Source organism: Hyperolius riggenbachi, chromosome 6, assembly GCF_040937935.1.
Source record: "Hyperolius riggenbachi isolate aHypRig1 chromosome 6, aHypRig1.pri, whole genome shotgun sequence".
Classification (NCBI taxonomy): Eukaryota; Metazoa; Chordata; class Amphibia; order Anura; family Hyperoliidae; genus Hyperolius; species Hyperolius riggenbachi.
This window is the reverse complement of record NC_090651.1, coordinates 146,994,849-147,019,960: the sequence shown is the minus strand read 5'-3', so window position 1 is coordinate 147,019,960 and position 25,112 is coordinate 146,994,849. Positions and strand designations below refer to the sequence as shown.

Below are 25,112 nucleotides of genomic sequence, written 5' to 3'. Positions count from 1 at the left end.
CCCCCTATTGCTACGCCCTTGAGCATTAGCATAGAAGTCAAGCAACTGCCATTGTTTAGATAATGAAGATGGCAGCCTTGGAATTTCTTACTTTAACTTATGCCCACCAGAAAGAAACATCTGTTAAAATAGAAATTGTATTGTATAATTTTTCAGGCGATTTTTTTTTTATTTTTTTTTAGTATTTTATAGCTGGAGCACATGTTTATATACACATGTACAGTATGGATACCGTTTTTGCCCTGCACCCACCACCGCCACCCTCTGATATGGTAGGACATCCTCCTCATGCAATTGTTTGAATGCACAAGATGTCTGCACATGATCATTTTTTGTACCTACCTCTTTGAATCCAACAATTTTTTTTACAAATGGTGATCTTATCCACATTTGAAAACACCATTAAAACAGAATCAACTGCAGTGCCTGATTCAACAGCCTTTTTCTTTCTGATGCTGACAGTATGGATAAGTGTGGACGTGTAATCTCAGTTATTTGAGAGAGCCATACAATCAACTAAAGCTCGCTGTATAGAAAAGAATCCTGCTCTCTGGAAATATTAAAGTGGACCTGAACTCAGAATTTAAAAAAAGAGCATTGAAATCCATGTTAAAAATTGTAGGCAAAAACAGCACAATATCTGTACAAAAATATGTGAATAAACACTATAATATACAATAAATTAATAAGCCACACCCCCTGTTACATTTGCTGCCGCGGCAAATCACGTGGGAACTGCTGACAGGCTTGCAGAGATCAGTGGGGACTTTCTCCTGCTTATACAAAATCCGCCTCCCTCCCTGCTATTGACACTGTTCGTCATCAGGAGGCGCCGGCTGAATCCTGACAGTGTGCAGACAGCTGAAGGAGGTAGAGTTGCCGCTGAGAGTGCTTTGACTGGCTGGCCCTGCCCCCTCCCTTGTGTACACAGGCTTTTATCCTGGGCTGTGGAGAAGAAGGAAGTGCAGCCTCTATAGTTTACCAGGCTTCTCTGTGAATGTCTCTGCCTGTGTCCAGCTCCTGGCGGTGGAAGCAGGGCCGGATTTGTACCTTTTACCGCCCTAGGCCTGCTGTCACCAGCTGCCCCCCACCCCACACACCCACACATATCAATATGTGAACGCAAAACACAATATTCCTCCGCCCCACCTCAACAGAAAACATAGATCCATATTCTAGCACTGGGTCCCTCTCTGATCAAATAGGTTTTGACCAGAGAGGGACCCAAAAGGGCAAGCGCAAGTTAGGTCCGTGCATGCCTAGTAGAACTAAGGCACTTAGATTTTTTTTTCTCCATGAACAAGCACTTTATTTTACTGGACATGTAAGGACCTTACTTGCCCATGGCAAGTACAATTACAGTCACACTTACGCACTGAATAAACCTATTAAACCAGAGAGTGATACAGTATTGGAGCTGGGGGGTGGGAAGGAGTAGTAACTGAAGAGGTGGTCAGTGGGAGGAGGGATCAGCAAGGTTGGGGTGAGGAGAGAGAAGATAAAGGGGGGCAGTCAGAACTGAGGTAAGATTTAAGGGAATAGCCAGGGCCAGCGTTTTCATAGCAGCAAACTGAAAACCACTCCCTGCATGCCCCCCTCTATAGAGAAACTACAGCTCAGCTGCTAGCATGCTCCTATACCTCCACAGAGGCACTACAGCTCCCAGGATGCTCCTCCCCTTCCAGAGGCACTGCAGTTTCCAACATGCCCCTCCATCACCATATAGCACTGGGTTGACCACCAGGGCCCCAGAGCTGGCTGCTGGGTTACCCATTGTGAACAGTGGTCCCCTGAGATACCTGTAGTGTATTTACAGTGGAGCGCAATCCCTCCATCTGTGTGCGTCATCCTTATAGGCCCCTCATCGACTGGCGGCACGTACATACTCATGTGCCGCTTGGTTACAGAGATGAGGTGCCTGTGAGGATAAAGCACAGTGGAGCATTCAGGTAAGGACAGGTAAGTGCGGAGTGCTGGGAATACTCTGCAGAAGTTCTGGGGGGCCACTTATCACTTTGGGGAAGACCAGGGTGGGTTCGTGGAGTGGCATGCTTGGAACTGAAGTGCCTTTATAATTGTGGGTTAGTCTTGCTGGGAGCTATGTTGCCTTTAAAGAGGAGGAGGGGCATCCTGGGAGCAGTAGTGCCTCTATGGAGGAGAGGGGAGGGACCTTCTTGCTGGGACCTATATTGCCTCTATAGAGGGGAAGGAGCATGCTGGGAGTAGTAGTGCCTCTGTGGAGACAGGGTTCTTGCTGGGAGTTGCAATATATTGCCACTATAGAGGGGAAGGAGAATGCTGGAAGTAGTAGTGCCTCTGTGAACGGGCATGATGGAAGGAGTAGTGCCTCTTTGCAGTGGGGGGACATGCTGAGGTGAGGGAGGGGACAAAAGGACCACCTAATGCTGCTTCTGGGGGGGAGGGGTGTAGTAAAAAACATGCAGTAACCACACTAACTCACAAGTATGACGTTGCAGCAGAAGTTATCCCCAGTCAGGAAACAGATCATCCAGTTTCCTACATCGTGGTGTGAGACCTCTTATCTGTACACTGGGGAAGGCTGCACAAAGTGCCTTGCTTCTCCACGTGTGAGCTTCGTCCCGCTCAGCTGATCACTCTCTCCCTCCCCCGCACTTTGCTGTCGGGACTCGGAGGAGAGGAAAGAGATGGATGGGACAAATAGCTGCCTGCTGTGGTCCTCCAGATTTGTGCATGGAGGTCTCACTCTGACTCTGGCTGTGCCCTAGCAGCATAGTGCGAGAGCTCCTTACAAGCTGCAGACGCTGTTCCTGCGCTCCCATCAGCTGATCGGCTACTTTGCTCTGGACTCCTCTGTAGCTGCCTGCACACAGACACACGCACGCTGCGTGCAAAGCGGGCGGCTGCGGACGGAGAGAAAAGCAGACCTCTGTCCCATTGTGGGGATTGGAAATGTCGCATTCGGCTCCCCACCCGCCCCAAACATTGTTCCGGCCTAGGAGGCCTGCCCCTAAATCCGGCCCTGGGTGGAAGCCCTGCAGAGCGTCACACGGAGTAGGTTCTGCATCAAGTTACACAAGCTATGCCATGCTTTCCTCAGTGAGCCGTCTAGTTCTTATTAGCTGTGCACTGTGCTCTGTTCACCATCCGTGTTCTTTTGTTGTCACAGAAGTGCTACTGTCTTTCTCTGATCATTCCAGCAACACATGGAGTGTTCTGTGTTGTATCAGGACAATGGCTAGTTGTAAAAATTCCTGACAGACTGTGAGGTGATCGAATGGTAGCTGTCACAGCATGAATAATGCTGTGCAAATTAACACTGTACTGGGTTTGGAGCTTGTGGTATGAGGCTCTTCTGCCCCTGGAGCTAGCTCCTGAAATGCTCCATTTTTTTCTTCCTGAATGGCAGCAACAGATGCTCATCCAGACATTCACATTATTATTTAGTATTTATATAGCGCCGACATCTTCCGCAGCGCTGTACAGAGTATATATAGTCTTGTAACTAACTGTCCCTCAAAGGAGCTCACAATCTAGTCCCTACCATAGTCATATGTCTATGTATGTATTATGTAGTGCATGTATATTATTCTAGGGCCAATTTGGAGGGGGGAGGGGGGAGGAAGCCAATTAACTTATCTGTATGTTTTTGGGATGTGGGAGGAAACCGAAATGTCCGAGGGAAACCCACGCAAGGACAGGGAGAACATACAAACTCCTTGCAGATGTTAATCTGGCTGGGAATCAAACCCAGCGATACAAGGTGAAAGCACTACTCACTACGCCACCGTGCTGCCCACATCTGTATACAACCTTAAAGAGAATCAGAGATGAAAAAACACAAACAATTGATACTCACCCGCAGCTTCCTTCAGCCCCAGAAACACGTGAGAGTCCCACGCCATTATCCCGCAGTCTGCCGATCAGCCCTGGTAACAGGCTCAGTCGCGTCAGTCCGGGTCTACTGTGCATGCACGGACCTCCCATGCAGTAGACCCAGACTGGACGCGACTAAGCAAGTTACCAGGGCTGATCGCGGCTGAACGGCAGACTGCGGGATAATGGCGTGGGACTCGCACGTGTTTATGGGGCTGGAGGAATAATTAAGTAATAATTCTTTGTGTTTTTTCATCTATTCATTCCTATCCTAATAGATTAGGTGAAAAATGTAGATACTTACTTCAGGAAAGGATCTTTTAGAAGCTTCCCCCGTCACTTTCTGTCCTTTTCTAGCACAGTGTCCCCCTCAAGTTCCACGGAGCTCGCCTGGGGTGTGCAGGCAGCTCATGCCTGGGTAGGCTCGGGCTAGATGGAGAAAGCAGGGCCCACTCTGCTCAATACTAGTACGCAGGTGCAAGCTGTCTTCACCTGCGCAGTCCAGGCAAGTGCTGCCAAGCTCTTGTCAGTGGGCTTGCAGGGGTCTCAGCTACAATGGGGAAAGTCTGGAGGATCCAGAGGCTGGTAATGGGTGCAGCAGGTGTGCAGAGCTGGGAACTCAGGTGCACAGAGATCCCACCACCAGAGCCCTGAGAGATAGAGGAATCCAGCAGGAGGAGGGGAGCCACTGGTAATGGGGGCAGCAGGGGTGCAGAGCTGGGAACTCGGGCGCACAGAGGTCTCACCACTAGAGACCCTGAGAGATAAAATAATCGGGGGGGGGGGGGGGGGGCTCTGGTAATGGGTGCAGCAGATGGGCAGAGCTGGGATGATCCTCATACACACTAAGAGAGGTTTGGCACTTCAGTGTAAAAAAGACTGAACAGGTTTTTTCTAAAAAAAAAAAAAAAACCTTAAATATATGTTTCACTGTTAATGCTTCACTCTTTATAAAACTGACCAAATGTCCACTAAAAAAATATGACAAGCACGCATATGCTTCACTGATATTACTTCACTCTTGCTAATTTCAGGAAAAAAGGTTTTTTGCCAAAAAACAACCATTTTAGATACACAATCGCCCCCTCTCGTTATCAGTTCACATACACACTAAGGCTCCCTGCACACTGCAAATCCGCTTTCCGATTCCATTTCAGATTCCGATTTTCAATTCCGATTTTCCCTGAATACATTCAACAGAATAAACAGATCAAAAAACGCAGCATGCAGTACAGATTAAAATTCGGAATCGGATGTAAAAACTGATTAAAAATCGGAATCACATGCAGTGTGCAGGGAGCCTAAGAGAGGTTTGGCGCTTCACAGTGTAAAAAGGACTGAACAAGTTTTTCCCCAAAAAAAACATGAATATATACATGCTTCACTGTTAATGCTTCACTCTATATAAAACTAAACAAATGTCCACTAAAAACATATAACAGTCCTTTTTACACTGTGAAGCGCCAAACCTATCTCAGTGTGTATGTGAACTGATAACTAAAGGGGGCATTTGTGTATCTAAAAGGGTTGCTTTCCGGCAAAAAACGATTTTCCTGAAATTAGTAATTGAAGTAATATCAGTGAAGCATATGCGTGCCGGTCATATTTTTTTAGTGGACATTTGGTCAGTTTTATAAAGAGTGAAGCATTGACAGTGAAGCATATATATTTATGATTTTTTGGGGGAAAAACCTGTTCAGTCTTTTTTATATTGTGAAGTGCCAAACCTCTCTTAGTGTGTATGAGAGCTCGGATGATCCCCAACCTGAATCACGAGTGATTCAAATGAGGCTTAATTAGTCTATGCGCTATGTACTGGTAGGAGAGGGGGGGCTTGCAGGGGGTGGTGAAATAAGAGGGGATTCCTTCTGTCAAGCTACCTACAGAGGACGACAAGGGTGGCTTGATGATGTAAGAGGGGATTCCCCCTGCGTGACTCCTACGAGGAGGAGAAGGAGGGTTGGGGGTGTTTGACATAGGAGCAGATTCCCTCTGCAGCGTGACCCCCCTACCTCTGCCGGACAGGATACGAAAGGGGAGAGCTGCATGACTACAGGACATGATATGGGATCTGGCACAAAATGAATGGGAAAAGCTGCAGGACTACAGGATGACAACACAAGATCTCACACTGCAGGAGGCATAGTTACAGAAAAAATAATACTTTATCAAGGCGTGTGCCAGTACAGTGCAGGGCAGCAGCAGAAGCCACAGCTGTCAGTTTCCTGTAACAGGGCGACTGATGATGACCTCATGACACTGGGATGTAAATCTCATTCTGTGGGCGTGAATGGGCATGTCTAACTCCAACTGTAACACCGCCCACAGAATCAGATACTGCACCTTCCATGGAGTGAGAGCTGCAAAATGGAGGGAGAGAGCTCTAAGATGGAGCCTGCCATTCTCTTTTATTCATAGTTATATTGCACAAATATATCTACTTTTATATTGCCCTTCGCAAGTGTTTTGTGCCTAATCATTATTTTTAAAGGGATAAGGAGGCTCAATTTAGTGACTTTTTTTCAGTTCAGTTCCTCTTTAAGGCAACAAGGCAAATAAAGTTCTGAATAGCCATGCAGGTTTAATGAAAGGACTCCAAGTACAAGAAGAGACAAGACTCGTAAACAGGAACCTCTCTATTGGCAGCCTTACAATCACATTTGCATTAGAAGCTACATGCCTAATAGTGCCAAAATCTTCTAAGGAACAGCGGAAAGAAAATGTGAAAGAGTTGTAAAAAGCAAAATAGAACTCTAGGGAAAGTTTTTGTCTTTTAGTTTTAGATACAGTCGAGAAGGGTTAGGACCTCTGAGTTTATTGCTGTCTTTTTTCCTCAACTGGCATATTTCCAATGACTTTCTATGAAGCATAGCAGTGGCAGATTCTTTCTGATCAGGACAAAACAATTAAACAGTTTCATGATATGCCGGTAATGCTAAATAGATTTTTTTTTTGTTCACCAGATAGAGGTGTTAGATTTATTTAATTTGCTTAGGCTAGGTTTTGACTGGGGCATCGCATAGCCTGTAAAAACAGGTTTGGAAAGCAATGGAGGAGAAAAGTCATATCGCACGTTACACATATGATGTGATGCATACATTGAAGCATACAGTTCATGAAATGTGCACAAGCATGTTGTCCGGTACTACACAGCATACCTTACATCATGCCGAAGGATGCCGTCACTCCGCACTGCTAATGCGCTGATATGAATGTACCTTGACAATATAATTGCATTGCGTTAACAATGTGATTGTTTTGTCTGACACAATGCACCAGTGTGAACATAGCCATATACCCTAACAATGTGTAAGGCATTTAACCCATTAGCAGTTTCAAAGGAATCTCTTTTGAAATGCGTGCGCTGCTTTTGACCTCAGCTATCAGACCTTGTGCTGTAAATTCTTGAAATGCTTTGATGTCTCTCTGCTAGCAGAGGATATAGAAACAACTGAAAACAGAAGTCCTTTGTTATTTTCTGACACTGCCCCAAACAAATACACATTACAGTAGTACCTATTAACCCTCCTGGCGGTAACCCTGACCTACACTCGGGGTAGCCACCGCAGAGGATTTCTCTGCCCCGGGAGGGATATTTTTGGGATAAAACTTTATGTGAAGCTTGTAGCTAGCAGCCTAGCACTAAGCTAGGCTGCCCAAGTCCCTCGGCATTGCCCCCCAAGTCCCTCCGCTCTGCTCCGATCCCCTCCGATCGCCGCCATTATACGTACCCCCCAGGCATCCCACGATGGTGCAGCCTCTCCAATCAGCTCCAGGCTTCACTATGGGGAGGATCAGGATTGCGCATGACGTCAATGTCAGACGTCATGTCCGATCGTCGCCGCAGCGACGACTGAAGCTCATTGGGGAGGATGCGGGTCTCGCGGGATCTCGGCTTGGTAACGTATAGCGGCGGTGATCCGGGGGGGGGGGATCAGAAGGGTGCGGGGGACTTGGGACACAATAGTGGCTAGCCTGGTGCTAGCTACAAGCTTTACAAAAAAATTAATTCAAAAAATCCCTCCAGCGGACGCAGCCTCAGAAACTGCGTACCGCCAGGAAGGTTAGTAGCAAAGAAATGTAACAAATCAAAAATAAAATAAAAAAGTGCTCAAATAAATTGGCCTGGAGCACTTACAAGCCTCTAAATAAATTGACTGCTAAAGGGTTAAAGATGAACTTAAACACAGGATTGAACTTCATTCCAATCAGTAGTGAATACCCCCTTTACCACAAAAAAACCTTTACCTTTTCTTAGATAGATCATCCAGGACATGTGTATTGCTGATATTGTGTTGAAACCCTTTCCACAGTGTGATGTCAGGGCCATAGCCCTGAAAGACTCTTGTCTGTGACGTCATTGAATTGTGGTAAATAACAGCAGTTTACATCTGCCAGGCAAGCAGTATCTTGCTTGGCAGTTGAGTAAATAATTTATAAGTTAATATTGTAAAGTATAAGCAATTTTATACAGTATATTAATTTCACTTGAGTTACTCTTTAATAACTAATACTGTTAAAAAGCACTCTTTATTACAAAATTAATAAAAGACAGGTATTGTCCATAAATATGTGATAGGGATTGCTGCACAAAGGATTCGCTCCTGTTGGCTTCAGAAAGTACAGATGTCATACTTACGAAGAAGGGCAATTTGAACTTATCGTTGGTTTTGGAAATGCAAAACTACAAATTGAAATGAAGAGATTATTTTGAATAACATGAATTTACAAAATCACTTGCATAATACTGATCTTTATAGCATTTTGTCAATAAACATGGCTTCTGACATTAAAAACTCATTTCTTAGCAAATGAAAATCTCAGATTGCCTTTGTGGGGTGGCATGAATAAAATGCATTTAAGAACTACATTTAACAGACTGCTGCATAAGATGAGCGTAAAAACATTAGGAGTATGATACAGAGATAAGGAGCAGGAATCTTGTCTGTGACCACAGACTGTAGTCAGCCAGGATTCACACCCATCTGTAATTACCTTCTATCTACAGAGGTCACCTTCCTAAAGGAATCACAGATCAGATACTGCCTTATGCTGAATACACACGTTGAGATTTCCCGTTCGATTCCCGGGATCGAACGGATCGAATCGATTATTTCCAACATGCTCGATTCGGATTTCGATCGTTTCTGCCGTCGATTTGGCATAATTAACATGCAAATCGACGGCAGAAACGATCGAAATCCGAATCGAGCATGTTGGAAATAATCGATTCGATCCGTTCGATCCCGGGAATCGAACGGGAAATCTCAACGTGTGTATTCAGCATTAGGAAAAATGCCAGTGGAAACTTGAGAACTGTTTATATGATAGTCTCTAGCACCACTCCTCTTCATAGCTTGCTATTATAAATTATAAAGGGACCCATATACTTACCAATTTTCCCGCCGATACACAGCCGATTTGATCACTGTGATCGAATTGGCTGTGAAATCGTCACGAAAACGCTGACCGAACGATCGATTTCCGCCCGAAATCGATCATTCCGGTCGATTCCCGTCGTTCCTGTCCATGCGGAAGATTTCACTCGATCGCCGGCGCCGGCGGCTCGGGAGTGCGTCGATAGTGGCTTTCGAATACCCAACGACCAACGCAATACAGCGGCAATACGTTACCTGTTCCGCCGGCGCGAGTCCCCTGGTCACCGCTGCTCCATCTCCACGCTGGGCTCCAAGCAGGCTTCACTTCTTCCTGTCCCGGCAGGAAGTTTAAACAGTAGAGTGCCCCCTACCTGTTCCGCCGGCACGAGTCCCCTTGTCAGCGCTGCTCCGTCTCCGCGCTGGGCTCCAGCAGGCTTCACTTCTTCCTGTCCCAGCAGGAAGTTTAAACAGTAGAGTGCCCTCTACTGTTTAAAGCTTCCCGGCAGGAAGTAAAGTGAAGCTGGAGGAGCCCAGACAGGAGAAGAGACAGCGGAGACCAGGGGACTCGCGCTGGCTGGAGCAGGTAATGTAATGCTGAAATCGATTCACAATCTGTTTGCAGTAAAGGCCGCCATACGATCCCTCTCTGATCAGATTCGATCAGAGAGAGATCTATCTGTTGGTCGATCTGATGGCAAATCGACCAGTGTATGGCCACCTTTAGAGTAGGGATGCAAATAGTTCAGAGTTTCTGCAGGATTATGCAAATTATGTATGGAGGGCTGCCTTTGGGGCTTTGTTACTGTGAGAATGGCAGCCTTTTACATTTCTTCCACTGTCATGAATGGGTGAAATTTGATTGGCTGTTTGTGGTTCTGCCCAGGTGTGTGTGTGGGTGGGGGGGGGGGGGCATTGGGGGCCGAGGCCCCCAGAACATATCATCCCAGGTAGTAAGGGATCTGTATACCAAGTTTCTTATAGATAGATAGATAGATAGATAGATAGATAGATAGATAGATAGATAGATAGATTTATCACTGTTGCTGGCCCTCATTTTTGTATATTTTGACCCCTATTGTGACTTATCTATTTGGGCATTTTTGTAGATTACAATCAGTGATAAGGTAGGATTTTAATAGTTTTAATTAGTTTTTATGTCAATGGATAAGTCCACAATAAACCTACATCAATTTTGTTCACTAATTATTGGTATATGACTATTTGTTACTAATTGGGTTAACTCTATATGGGCATTATTTTCTTGATTGCTATGGTTTGTATATTGGCCCCAAATGGTTACAGATTAATCAACACTCAAAAGTGTTTACTTTTGATTGTGGTAAATCAGGAGTCCTAACTATTAAAGAAGAGTGGGGGAAGAAAGGGATGGGGAGCAAGCTAACAGGCTTCTGTATTCTCTAGTATTTGCTGCTGTCAGAGTGCATTTCGGCACGTGTACAAGCTGTGTACTGCTCTGCAATTTGACCTGTTGCTCAGCTATTAGAAAAACAATTAGCTTATAACCAACACCAAATATTCCTTTTGTTTCCCTATGCTAAACTGGTATGGATAGCCAATGAATTAATGAGCTGATAACAGAGGAATTTAGCTCTGTGACTCAGCAGGGAGTAACAAATTTATGCTGCTTGAAATTGGACAGATCAAAATCACTAGATACTTTATTTAACAGGTCTAATTCTAAGCTACATAAATCTGGTACAAAATAACATAAAATTTGCATAAAACCAAAATGATTAGCTTTCCTTGATCATCTCTAGTAAGCATTAAGAGAAACAGAAGGAGTACAGTACCAGAATGCAGTTGCACACAGAACAATTTAATAAGTTGATGAGAGGAGTATTATAGCGACTGGCATAATTGTATGAATGGCTATTTTGAGGGATAAGTTCACAGAAGATAGGTCCAACTGCTCTTTCAAAACTTTTTTTGGATTTTCAAAAAGAGGCTTAACAGTTGGGAGCCATGTTGCAAACAAAAGGTATCTAGAAAGCCCTTTATAAGTATCAAAATAATCTGCTTGCAAAGAAATAGGCACCAATGAGCAATACAGATATTGACAAAAAGAACAATGGTAGGGCTCACTACATATGGAGTGCATTGGCGTAATTTTCAGGCAGTCCAAGAAAAGCATTAGTGTATGTATTATGTCTCGCCAGATGTTGTGGACCCCTACCCTCATCTGGCTGCTAGGTGTACTAATCTGAATGATTTATTAGTGTATTGTAGTGAATTAGAAAAGCCTGATATTACAGTATATTCTGGCTTATAAGACTTTTTTTAACCCTTGAAAATCATCTGAAAAGTCAGGGGTCATCTTATACGCCGGATGTCATTGATGCCCGGTGATACGCCCTCTCCTGTTATCGCCTCTCTGATCTCGCTGCTGAGGTCTGTAGTGAAGTGGCGCAGGCGCACATGTGCGCTGGGGGGGAGCTCACCACTCACACTGCAAGGCCTGGGACGCCCAGGGTATGGAAGAAAGAGATTGTGCTGTGCCCATAAAACATGCCTCTTCTACCCGTCTGGCCCACCCTAACCTGTTACCGCCTCTCAGATCTCGCTGCTGAGGACTGTAGTGAAGCGGCGCAGGTGAGGTAAATAGGATACAAAGGCGGGCCAAACGGGTGAAAGAGGCATGTTTTATAGGCACAGTGCAATCTATTCTTCCATACTGCTCTGAAAAACAGGGAGACAAGGAGAGCTGACCAATCCAACCAGTCAATCGCCTATATACTGTTATATACTAGGTACCACATATAGTACAGCACCAGTATCGGTTCATACATAGCACCAGTATATGATGTCTTTTTAATTTTTATTTGGTGTGTGTTGGAAGAGGGGTAGTCTTATACGGCGAGTATATCCCAAACTCTATATTTTAAGTGGAAAAGTTGGGGGGTCGTCTTATATGCCCAGTCGTCTTTTACGCCGGAATATACGGGTAGGTCTGATCAACCAGATACATGTCCCTGTGGACGTTTTAATATCTTCTCCTGTGTCAATAGAGGTAAAGAGTTTTATCACTCTGAATCAAGTAAAGTGCTTCACTTACATATTTTGTGTTGATTGATTATCCAATCGTGTTGTTTATTAATTATGAGGCCCTATATTATGTGAGAAAAACAATCAGAGCTTAATCAGGATTACAGAACACATTGCTTATATATGAAAACAAGCTGAGAAAAGCTATGCCCTTTAAAATCTCTCATAATTCAAACCTAGAAGGGTTGAAAGTTATGGGTATTTACTGTATGTCATTATGAGTGTTTGATATTTATTGAGAATGGACTTTATGATAAGCTTTCAGGTTTTTAAGCAAGTAAGCTAATTATAGTGTACACATATAAAAAAGAAAGTAGGTATTACATACAGTAGGCTAAAAAAACAACCGATGAAACCCCTGAGAGATAAAACATGTCATGTGATGACTTTGGTGTGGCTTTCAGCCACAGACTCTAGGATTGCTCATGCTGATTCCTTCTTCCATGACTCATAGCGAGTTCCACATGGTGGAAGAGAGTACTGCTACTCAGCTCTGTTCACTAGTCAGCAGCATGATCATGTCATTCTGGTAAGAGATGCCATTGTCCGGGTTTATCTGTCAGGTGCTCACATGAGTGTGGTTATGCATAATAGTTCATGTAATAAGTTCTGCTGCCTGAGGCAAAGATCGTGAAGGCGCCCCCTTCCCGCTTAAAACAAGATTAAAGAAGACACAGCCCATGATTTCTACCTCCTTACCTTAGGCCCAAACCACTAGGGCTTCAGTCAGTCACTGCACTGGCAATATAGCTAGGCCTAGGTTTTATGGTGCTGTTGTGAACTTATGAAGTCTGTAAAGTGGCTGCCACCCTCCTGCGTGTCCCAAGCCCAACCCCCTTATAGCACACAGACAGTCAATCAATGAGTCAATAAGACAAAGAGAAAATAAATAACAGCAACAGGATGATATATCCCCCCTGCAATGCAGGGCCTGCATATACCAATATCACACTAGACACTACCAGTCTGCCACCTACCTACATACATACCAGTCAGTCAGTCTGCTACCTACCTAACTACATACCAGTCAGTCAGTCTGCCACCTACCTACCTACATACCAGTCAGTCAGTCTGCCACCTACCTACCTACCTACATACCAGTCAGTCAGTCTGCCACCTACCTACCTACATACCAGTCAGTCAGTCTGCCACCTACCTACATACCAGTCAGTCAGTCTGCCACTTACCTACATACATACCAGTCAGTCAGTCTGCCACCTACCTACCTACCAGTCAGTCTGCCAGCCACCTACCTACCTACCTGTCAGTCTGCCAGCCACCTACCTACCTACCAGTCAGTCTGCCAGCCACCTACCTACCTACCAGCCAGTCTGCCAGCCACCTACCTACCTACCAGTCAGTCTGCCAGCCACCTACCTACCTACCTGTCAGTCTGCCAGCCACCTACCTACCTACCAGTCTGTCTGCCAGCCACCTACCTACCAGTCAGTCTGCCAGTCACCTACCTACCTACCAGTCAGTCTGCCAGCCACCTACCTACCTACCTACCAGTCAGTCTGCCAGCCACCTACCTACCTACCAGTCAGTCTGCCAGCCACCTACCTACCTACCAGTCAGTCTGCCAGCCACCTACCTACCAACATACCAGTCAGTCTGCCAGCCACCTACCTACCTACCAATCAGTCTGCCAGCCACCTACATACCAGTCAGTCTGCCAGCCACCTACCTACCTACATACCAGTCAGTCTGCCAGCCACCTACCTACCTACATACCAGTCAGTCTGCCAGCCACCTACCTACCTACATACCAGTCAGTCTGCCAGCCACATACCTACCTACCTACCTACCTACATACATACATATTTTGACATGACATTAGAGAATACAAAAAAGGAATCCGACCCGACCGTGGAGAGCAGAGCCAGAGCCTGGGGCAGCAAAGTGACTTACCGAGGATGATGGGGTCCGGTGGCGACGATGGCGGAGGGCAAGCGTCAGGCACGATCCAGCATCCATCTTGCGCTGGCGGGCAGAGGGCAGCTGCAGGCGGCGAGCTTGCGCCTCCATCTCGCGCTGGCGGACAAGGCCGGGGGGCAACAGCGGGCTCATCATTGTCACGGTCACGGCTGCACTCAGTGACTGTGAGTACTATCATGGTGAGCAGCGGGCAGCGTGACTCCAGTCACTTCTGGTCCCGGATTCTGCCTGCCGCCCACCATCAAGCAGGCGGAGGCAGTGTACAGGTGCAGCCTCACAGAGGCCTAGTAGGCGGCAGAGCTCGGACTCGGAGTCCGGCATGGCGGCAAGTCACATGGCAGGGCTGGCGTCACTGTGCACCGGGTCACTCACGATTCGGTGTGTAGCCAGGGAGTCTGCAGCTTAGGCAAATTGAGGCTGGCAGGCCGGCCAGGCGGCGGTACCAGCACACTCCAGTCCAATCTCTCCGGAAAGGCGGCAAAAACCAGGCGCAGTAACTTCCTCTTTATGCCTGGTGACGCCCCTCCACTTCCTGCCACCTGAGGAACCCCCCTCACCCCGCCTCATGGGCGGGCCGGCCCTGTCCGCAATTAAAACTTAGGCCCAAAGACAACAGCATCTGCACACTACTTTGTCACCTTTGGATTCCAATTACTGGATTGTTGAGGAATTTACCATTGCCCCTATATCTTCTGAGGTTATTACAGTGGCATAGTAAATAGCACTCTTGCGTTGCTGGTGTCCATTTTGAATATGGAGCAGGGCACCATCTGCATGTAGTTTGTATGCCCTCCCGTTGTTTGTTTCTTCTAGACATTACGGTTTCCTCCCATATCACAAAACCATACAGATACCGTAAGTGCCCTCTGCCAAAACTAGCCTTAGAAAATGATGGAAACATGACTGTAATATGGATCCAATTGTGAGCCTCTCTAGGGGACAGTTATTGATGAGACCACATACTCTTTAAATTGCTGCAGAAGATGTCACTGGTAAATAAATACAAAATACAGGTAGTCCCCAGTTAAAGAATGACATAGGAGCTTCAGGTTCATTCTTAACCTGAATCTACCCATAAGTCGAAACGCTGTGCCATCTCTGTCCCCTGTACCTACTGTCACAGGAGCCCTAGTGGTCAGACCGCAAATTGCCTTCCAATCGGTTTCAGCACACAGACCATGCAAGCTTTGGTCGCGATCTTTGCGCAGAAACAGACAGAAATTTGGGCAGCAGCCCGACCAGAAGGGAGCCTGTGAGGTACGGTAATTACAACTTTACACACTATTTCAGGGTATCTGCCACCACCACTGGTATGGGCCAGTGGACCCGACTGACTGACTGGTCCTGCGAATAGAATCGGTTAAACACACTCTATTCTGTCTAGATATCAACAATAGTAGCGTCTCTTCAGAGACCTGAGTTCAGTTTGTGCGGCTGAGAAGCAGGGTAGCGGAACAGTGATTGACTTGGATAAAGTCTTTTATTCACGGGCAATATAAATAATTAATACATACAGACAATTATTAAAATCAACAATTATTAAAACAGTAATAGCCAGTATGAAAAATAAAAGAAAGGGAGAAAAAATACTTAGTTTCATGGAAAGATGTCCTTTTGTGGGAAGAATTATAAAGTCCTTGGTAAAATCCTTTGTTTCAGATCAAAGTTCAGAGTTCAGACCAGGTGGATGCCAGCATATCCTCAAGCTGGCACAAATGAGATTAAGATGGTGTTTCAGGGTGGAGGACACTGAGTTTGGCTTCTCTGCCATTCTTATGCCCCTGATCCAGTAGGAGGGAGTGAGGGCGGGAGCCACACACCCCCTTAGAATATAAGATGAGTCCCCCCTTGTCCTGGGGACCAGAAATCATATCTAACCATATATGGGCTCTATCTCACAGAACCGTACAGGTCAGGGCAGATTTAATAACATTTTCAGGTCTGTCTCGATTTACCCAGCAGTCTGATACCAAACATGAGGGGTGGGACCCCTGTGGTATCATCAGGGCACTTTCGAACTGCCTAACTGGCAGTCTTTACCTCAGAATGTTCTTAAACTTCCTCAGAACCAGCGCCAGATAGGGCCCATCATGCTCTGTTAGTTTGGAGGGTCTGCCAGCCTGGCAACACAGAAAATATGACACATATAGCAGTTTATGGAATATGATATACATCTGGGATTTACAGCATGTCATTCCCAGGCAAAGGCTCTTTTGAAGTTTGGGGCCAGCCAGCTACGTGTCAGCTCCCCTGCTGGGATTGTAGCCAGAATGTCTAACTTTTTCCAGCTAGATTGTTTCTGCCATTCTGCTTATCAACTATATCTGATGGATGGGCCATCAGCACAGCTTGAAGCCAGGGACACTCTGCAGCAGGCTTGTGCCTTTTGGTGGAAGGAGGGAAAGGACTGTCTTTATTAAAAAAAGAAAAACCAGGAATGTCCGTTCTGCTCGCTGCAATGACTAGCAGATCTGACCAAGAAATCGGAGAAACCGACAGCAAATCTTCCAGATTCGCCTACGTTCCTCCTGGCTGTTCCGTGACAGCTGGGAGAAAGGGAAACTCCAGGTTGCTACAGGTAGCCCCTACACAACCAATCCAGATTCTATTGATCTGAATCGTAATCGATGCAGAGAATCGATTGCGATCGCATTTTCTTCACGGGTGGTTCCAGGACGCGTCTGCGGCCCTGCAACCGTCCGTGACAGCCCCCCCCCCCCTCTTGTCGGCGGCTTAGACACACACCCACAAGATGTGTGGCGGCGCCGCTAACCTGGCGGACGGGTCTCGGGTTGCCGGTACGGCGGGAAACCTTATTGGAGCCTGCAGCTCGGTTCACCTGGACAGGTCGCAGTCCGCTACCCTCAGGGTTGACCCGACATGGACCGTTCCGGACAGGGCGTTTGTGCCACTGCGTTCGGATGGGGTGTCTGCCAGGACTGCTGTCAACGGGCAGTAGGTTGGTTAAGTCAACAGCCAGCCCACGCAGGGTTTCCCTGCTAAGTGGCTGTGGACCTAAGGGAACCCTGCGGGAATCCCTGGACCTTCCCAGCTCCTGACAGATGGCACATGCTTTGCAGTAGTTTGCTACATCCCTGTTCATCCTGGGCCAATAAAACTGTTTTCGAATACAGGCCAGTGTCTTGCGGACACCAGAGTGTCCTGTCAGGGAATTATCATGTGCGGATTTCAGCACATGTCCCCTGAACGCACTTGGGACCACAAGCCATTTGGTATTCGCATGTGATCTACTGGTAGGGGGCTGTACAGACTCGCTGTACAGTCTCCCACCTTCCCAGTACACCTTGAAAGTGGCCCCGTCTGCGAGGGACTCAGAGGCTTGCTGCCTGAGGGCCTCCAGGCTTGGGTCGCTTTGTAGTGCTGCTGTGAGGACGCTGTCAGTTTCAGCCAACTTGCTCATGTCACACGAGGCCAGCGGCTGAAAGGTCTCATCCCTGCGGTCAGAGGAGGGGGACGAGGCCGGAACCCCCTCCACCTGTTCTGAGCTCGGGTTCTGAGCAGTACAGCTGCGCGGTACTGTTAGCACAGGGATACCTTCAGAATGGCACAGACTGGCATTACTCAAATCATCGTTGCATGCATTCATGACAGTGACAGGCATAGACACATTTTCATTACAGACAGTTGGTACATTAAACACAGGTACAGTTACATCATCACGACATGCAGTTCATGCATCAAATTCAGGTGCCTTTGAAGCAGGCACTATTGAACCTGGTACCCTTGAACTGAGCCCATTCAACCTACCTCCCCCTGGTGCCCCCCAAGTGTATAAAGTACCTGGTGGTGGGTGGAGAGTCCATCTCCTTCCGTGAACGACAAGGCGGTCGTGGCAGGTTCATAGTAGGACACAAGCTTGCCCAAATCAGTCCCCAGCAACACAGGGACTGTGAGATCCTTCACAACCCCAACAACCCTTTCTTGGACTCCAACCCCCCAGTCGATCTTCACTCTCGCGTGGGCTATGTGTAAAAGGGTGCCCTCTACTCCAGTAAGGGCAAGGGATCGGCTGGAGCTGATGCTCTCCTTTGGCACAAGGTGTGAGTGAACTAACGTGATGTCAGCTCCGGTGTCTCGGGAATCCGGTGACAACTTTGCCGTTCACCCTAACAGGCTGCTGCTGGTCGGTTCGGTCGCGGATTTCCTATCCCCGGGCAAACAGAACAAAATCTGATGATCCAGGCTGTGGTTCGCTGGCGGGTTGCCTCTGCTGTGGGTGAGGTACAGGTGATGCAGATGATCCAGGTGCTGGTGGTGTCTGTCTCTGCTCCGGACAGTCGAATTTCATGTGTCCGGGTTGGCGGCAGTAGTGACAGGTGACCTCTCCAAGGGCTGCAGGCCTGGGTGCAGCAGCTGCGCTGGGTGGCCTCTGTGGCTGATGGCTCACAGGGGCAGGAGAGTCTGCCGGGGTATTGGGCTGACCTCCTCTCCAGCTGGATGGGACAGTTCTGCGCGCTCAAGCACAAACTGTCGTACATCAGCAGGGCAAATGTTCAGAAATTGTTCTAGGACTATCAAGTCCTCCAGGACACCATAAGACCCTTTGGTGAGGCCTAGAGTCCACTGGCGGAGTGTGGTGAGCAAGCTGCTGACCACATCTCGGTACGAATCAGAAGACTTTTTCTGCCAGGACCGGAACTTTTTGCGATAGGCTTCTGACGTCAGCTGGTATTTGGTAATAATAGTGTCTTTTATAGCAGCATAATCATTATCCTTTTCCGCAGGTAACTCTGCGAAAGCATCAATCGCTTTGTAGCGCAGCAAAGGTGTCAGATGTCTGGCCCACTGGTCTTGGGACAGACAATATTGCAAAAACAAGTCAATGTCTGTGTCTTTTTCAATATTAGCAAATTTAAATTTTGCACTTACGGGTGATGCTCCTTCAGCAGGGAGGCTGGGCGGCGAACTCCGGCTGGCCTGTTGAACTTTTGCCAGGTTCAGCTCATGCTGTCGTTGAAGCTCCCGTTCCGTACCAGCCGCTTGCCGTTCCCGTTCCTCTCGTGCCTCTGCAGATTTGTCCTCCTCTCGTATGTACTGCAGGTACTTGTCCAGGTCAGTCTCCATCAGCTGTCGTAATGCCTGCTGCATTAGCGGATCAGTACAAACGGACAGTCCAGTACTGGCCGGTTCCGGGCAAGTACTTTCAGAAACTCTGGGATTGGGGACCACACTGACAGCCTCTTGCGTAACTGTTGCCGCATTGCCCGCAGGTTGCTCAACATCTGTACGCCTAGGATCTTCAGCCTCTGGTTCCCCTTGACTTGAGTCAGATGGGTCGGCGTCTACCTCAGCAGACACATCCGGCTCCTGCGGTTGCTGGGTGTCCCATTGAAACAAGTCATTTACCATGTCCTGTTTGTTCTTGCGGAGGGTGTCAATGCCCCGCAGCTGACAAAGATTTTCCAGGTCTGATACGGCCATGAGCTTGTAGTTCCCGGACATTTCCATGCCAAATAAAATAAAACTTTTGGGGAGGGGTACTGGCTACACAGTCTCTCTGTATATAAAAAAAATATATTGCCTTCCAGCTAAACCAAAAAAATTAGTTTGTTTCTTGATAGCGCTAGCGCTATCTTAGATACTTTCAGCACAACACAGGTCCCACCCGCTGCCAAACACTGTCACTGTCACAGGAGCCCTAGTGGTCAGACCGCAAATTGCCTTCCAATCGGTTTCAGCACACAGACCATGCAAGCTTTGGTCGCGATCTTTGCGCAGAAACAGACAGAAATTTGGGAAGCAGCCCCGACCAGAAAGGAGCCTGTGAGGTACGGCAATTACAACTTTACACACTAATTCAGGGTATCTGCCACCACCACTGGTATGGGCCAGTGGACCCGACTGACTGACGGGTCCTGCGAATAAAAACGGTTAAACACACTCTATTCTGTCTAGACATCAACAATAGTAGCGTCTCTTCAGAGACCTGAGTTCAGTCTGAGAAGCAGGGTAGCGTAACAGTGAATGACTTTGATAAAGTCTTTTATTCACGGGCAATATAAATAATTAATACATACAGACAATTATTAAAATCAACAATTATTAAAACAGTAATAGCCAGTATGAAAAATAAAAGAAAGGGAGAAAAAATACTTAGTTTCATGGAAAGATGTCCTTTTGTGGGAAGAATCATAAAGTCCTTGGTAAAATCCTTTGTTTCAGATCAAAGTTCAGAGTTCAGACCAGGTGGATGCCAGCATATCCTCAAGCTGGCACGGATGAGATCAAGATGGTGTTTCAGGGTGGAGGACACTGAGTTTGGCTCCTCTGCCATTCTTATGCCCCTGATCCAGTAGGAGGGAGTGAGGGTGGGAGCCACACACCCCCTTAGAATATAAGATGAGTCCCCCCTTGTCCTGGGGACCAGAAATCATATTAATTATTACACAGCGGCAGTGGAGATCAAGTACGAAAGTTGTAAATTTACCCCAAATTCTGTGATACACACTGTTAGTTTTCCACTTCCTAGCCTTAAGTAAGGTTTCCGCCATTTCGTTCGAACAGCCAAACTCTAACAGCTTCTTGCGCTTAATCTCCACGTCATCAAACTTAGCATGGCCGGATTCGGTGTCTGATTCTGCCCTGTGATAGAAGATCTTCCTGGCATGGCAGTGCAATTGGTTGAGTTGTTGATAGTTCCAAAAGCAGCAGATATCACAGCCTGCGAGGTCAGTTCGGTATTATTGCTATCACCGTTACTTTCTCTCGTTGGATCTTTCGTAACACCAGATGAATCATTGGTGTCGGGGGAAACACATAAGCCAACTTGCATCTCCAGTGACTTGTCAGGACATCACAACCTTCTGCTTCCTGATTCTTGTATCTGGCTATAAATCTCTCGCATTTGGCATTGGCTGGCGTTGCCATCAGGTCTGTTTGGGGTTTTCCCCACCTGTCACATATAATTCTGAATACGCTCAATTTCAGACTTCACTCGTTGTTTTCGATCTGTTTTCGACTGAGATGATCCGCTATTCTGTTCTGAGTTCCTGGAATGTGTATTGCTTGTAAGATTATCAAATTGTTTTGAGCCCATTCCATTATTATTGCAGTCTCGTTTAATAATGAATTGCTGTGGGTGCCGCCCTGATTCTGGATGTGAGCTACTTCTGTTGTATTGTCCATTTTCAACATGACTGCTTTTCCCCGAATCTTGTTCTCGAATGCTTTCAACTCTTGGGTAAGCTGCGCGAAGTTCCAGGATATTGGATGATGGTCATTGTGCTTTGAATTGCCATCTTCCCTGAGCTATGCTGTTTTCGAAGTGTGCTTCCCAACCCCACTCGCTTGCGTCTGTGGTTATGACTAATGGGGTTGGGTTCTGAATGTTGTGACAGTTCTCCAGGTTGGAGCGATTCTTCCACCAGTCTAATTACAACTTCATGTCAGTCCGAATTGATATCATTTGATTCATCGATATTCCATCCCATTGATCCAGGAATCTCTTTTGAAATAGCCTTACATTCCATCTTGCTCATCTTACCATGGGGATTATAGATGTTAGCGTACCTAAGATCTTCAGGCATTCTCTGGCTGTGATCCTGTCTTTATGTTGGACTGACTGTACCCTGCTTAGTATGATTTCCAGCTTCTCCTGTGTCGGATTGTGTTTGAAACAGTGTTTATTTCTGCGCCCAGAAATATTATATTCTGAGTTGGTACTAGCTTGCTTTTCTTGTGGTTGATTAACCATCCAAACTTCATTAATTGTTCTAGAACAGTGTTTCTCAACATTTTATTGGTATGTACCCAGTTTAAAACCCTGTACTCACCAAGTACCCTCTGGCATAGTAAACATTATCACAAGTACCCCTTGACAAATATATATTTAATCGAAGTACATGATAATTGGTTCTAAACTATTTCCAAACATTTACTATTGCTTTTAATTAGCTAAAATACTAATTTGGTGGGGTTTAAATAAGATTTATCATTTTCTAAAACTCTAAATGTGTTATTCTTGGTTAAGTATATCAGGCCCGAGTACCCCCTGCAACCATCAGAAGTACCCCCTGGGGTACGCGTACCACACGTTGAGAACCTAGGTTCTAGAAGGCTCTTTGCGTGTTGACAACAAATTTCTTCTGACTCTGCTATAAGCAATACGTCATCCAAGTAATGATGGACTTTTAATCTTTTCTGCCGGAATAGTGCTATTAATGCCACCAGTGTCTTTGTGAAGGTGCGTGGGGCTGTACATATTCCAAATGTTAACACTCTGAACTGATAATGTTCCTGTCCTATCGCGAATCTTAACTTTTTCCAGACCGCCGCAGTATAAATCTACGTCGGGCGGGTGGCGCTGTGGTTCTGACCAGACGTAAACTCTACGTCCCCTTCACCGCGCGTCCCCGCCCGACACTTTCCACCCATCGCAATTAGCTGCCCTGCCGTCTCTATGACGGCAGAGCACTGTGAGCTGGGCAGGAGCCGTTTTCATTGGCTCCTGGCCCTGTTATTCCTGTCAACCAATCCCATTGGCTTACATTGAGTGACAGGGTCAGGAGCCAATGAAAGCGGCTCCTGACCGGCGCACAGCGCTCTGCCGTCATAGAGACGGCAGAGAGAGCAGCCTGCGGCGGGGACAGAGCGGCGTGACCGACGGATTATTGCGGCGATTCGTTGGGATACGGCGTTTTAGTGTACCAGCAGCCTCTGGTCCTTAAGGGGGCAGAGGCTGCTGGTACCGAAGTGGTTAATAACTTTTGGTAGCCGCTTTGTATTGGGATATGCAGACAGGCATCTGCCAAGTCTATGGAGACCAACCAGTTGTTTCTGTGAATCTCCGGTATTATGGTCTGTAAAGATTCCATTTTGAACTTTTCTTGTGCAATATGGGAATTTAATTCCCTTCGGTCCATAACAGGTCGTAGCTCTCCTGATTTTTTTGCTACAAAAAATAAAGGGGAATAAAATCCTGTATAACTTTCCACTTCTGGAACTGGTATTATTGCTTTCTTCAGCAATAAGTGATTTACATACTGGTATAGAGTACGTCTTCTTTTCTGCAGCTGCGGTATAGCTGTTGGAATAAATGTTTGCCTCAGAACTTGTTTGAATGTCCATGAGTGTCCGTGCTGTAATGTTTTTAACACCCACTTGTCCTCTATTTCTTCCGCCCACACCTGGACATAATCGCGTAGTCTGCCCCCTACTGTCCCCGTGCGGGCGGGCAAGATCTCAGAATGATTTTTGAGGTTGGGGGGTAGTGGTGGGATTACAGTTTTTGTTGTACTTATCAATAGTTCATTGTGAACTTTGCCATTGCCTGCAAAAGGGTTGGGAGCCCCTCTGTGATTTGTAATTTTTTCCTTGTGTCACAAAACCTCTTCTTTCGTTCACAGACCTCACTCTTCGTTGTCTGCAATCCTGAGGGAGCAACCCAGACTTTCCCCCCGTGACCCTAGTAATTGCAGACTCCAACGTAGGGGATGCGGCACCAATTCATTTTAGAATTAGCATCTGCCGACGACGGCTTGAGCCACATAGCCCTTTTGGTTTTTACAGAATGTAACATGGCTCTCGAACTCGAACAAATAATGTCAATAGCTGATTCACCAACGAAATCTGCCGCTACACGAAAATTCTCTAATGCTGCAATAAGGGTCTCTTTCGGGAGGTCCGCCTGGATTGCCCCCTCTAAATTATCTGCCCATGTTCTTATTGCTCGGGCCACTGACGTCAAAGCAACAGCTGGTCTGCATGCCCCACCACTATGTGTCTAATTTTTTCTTAAGTCCATATCCATCTTCCTGTCGAGGGAATCTTTAAATGATATTGCATCTTCCAATGGTAGGGTTACATGACGTGCAAGGCGCATAATTGATGCATCCACTATTTCCAACTGTGTGCTTAACCCTGCTTCCAAAGGGTATAATTTTAACAGCCCATTGGCTAAGGGAGATTTCTTCTCCACCTTAGACCATTCTTCTTGTGTCAGTTCCTTTACCTCCTCCATAACTGGAAATGTAATATTCTTCTTTTTAAGGTGAGGGTAATATCTCCTGGTTTTTGCTGGTGGTTCCTCCGGCTCCTCCCACTGAATAGCTTCCTTCACACTTTTGATAAAAGGTTCTACTAAGGAAAAATCAAATACCCCATGGAATCTCCTCTTCTTATTCCATATTCTCTGATGAAATTGATGCACCTGGCATATAGTTTGCCATGGAAGTACTAGCAACCGCTTGCTCCTCCAGTGACTGTTGTACTAGTCCCTTAATATATGTGGGTAAATCCTCCATATACGGATCCTCCTCAACTTGAGGTGAATGAAGACAAGTATAACAGACTACCTTTCCTGTCATTGGCCTATGCCCACAAATTCAGCAGTATCTTCTCTCCTCTTGCTTAGAGTTACTGTCTGATTTTTTTTAGACCTTGAAGATGATCAACGTTCTGACGAGCATCTTGATCCATCTTCGTTTTGAGGGCTGCAACAACAATAGATAATGTTGTTGAAAAAGCACTCTTAAAACCCTGCCTAACTCACCTGTCTACAACTCTCACCTATCAGTGTTATTCTGTTCAGTATCTTGGGCAGTGGCCTCCATAACCTCTTCCGAGCAAATAACTGCAAGGAGAATGAGGCAGGGTGCATATAAATAAACTGGTGCAGAAGCTGGATGTCAAATTGACCACTAGTAATTTTACATACATGTACTCTTTAAGGAAAGTAGTAAGAAGACTTGTAGAAACTTCTTATCCTCCTTGTCTAAAACATATTGTCCAGAACATTTCCCATCAGTGACTGTACAGTAGGCACTTTATATCGCTTGTTTAGAGCACTCTCTTACCTTCTCCACCACGAGCGGTCTGCTCCCTGCACTCCTCTCAGCTTTGCACTCGCTGCTCGTCTCC

General features: G+C 46.5%; 1 protein-coding gene across 1 annotated transcript in view; it reads left to right on the top strand.

Annotated features, from left to right (window-relative positions):
- Positions 1 to 210: 210 nt before the first annotated feature.
- The window catches only part of VAV3 (vav guanine nucleotide exchange factor 3), a 490,967-nt gene continuing 466,065 nt past the window's right edge, over positions 211 to 25,112 (top strand). Inside the window, exon 1 of the mRNA XM_068240048.1 lies at positions 211 to 272. The gene's annotated coding sequence lies outside the window, so the exon portion shown is untranslated. The remainder of the gene's footprint in view (positions 273 to 25,112) is intronic.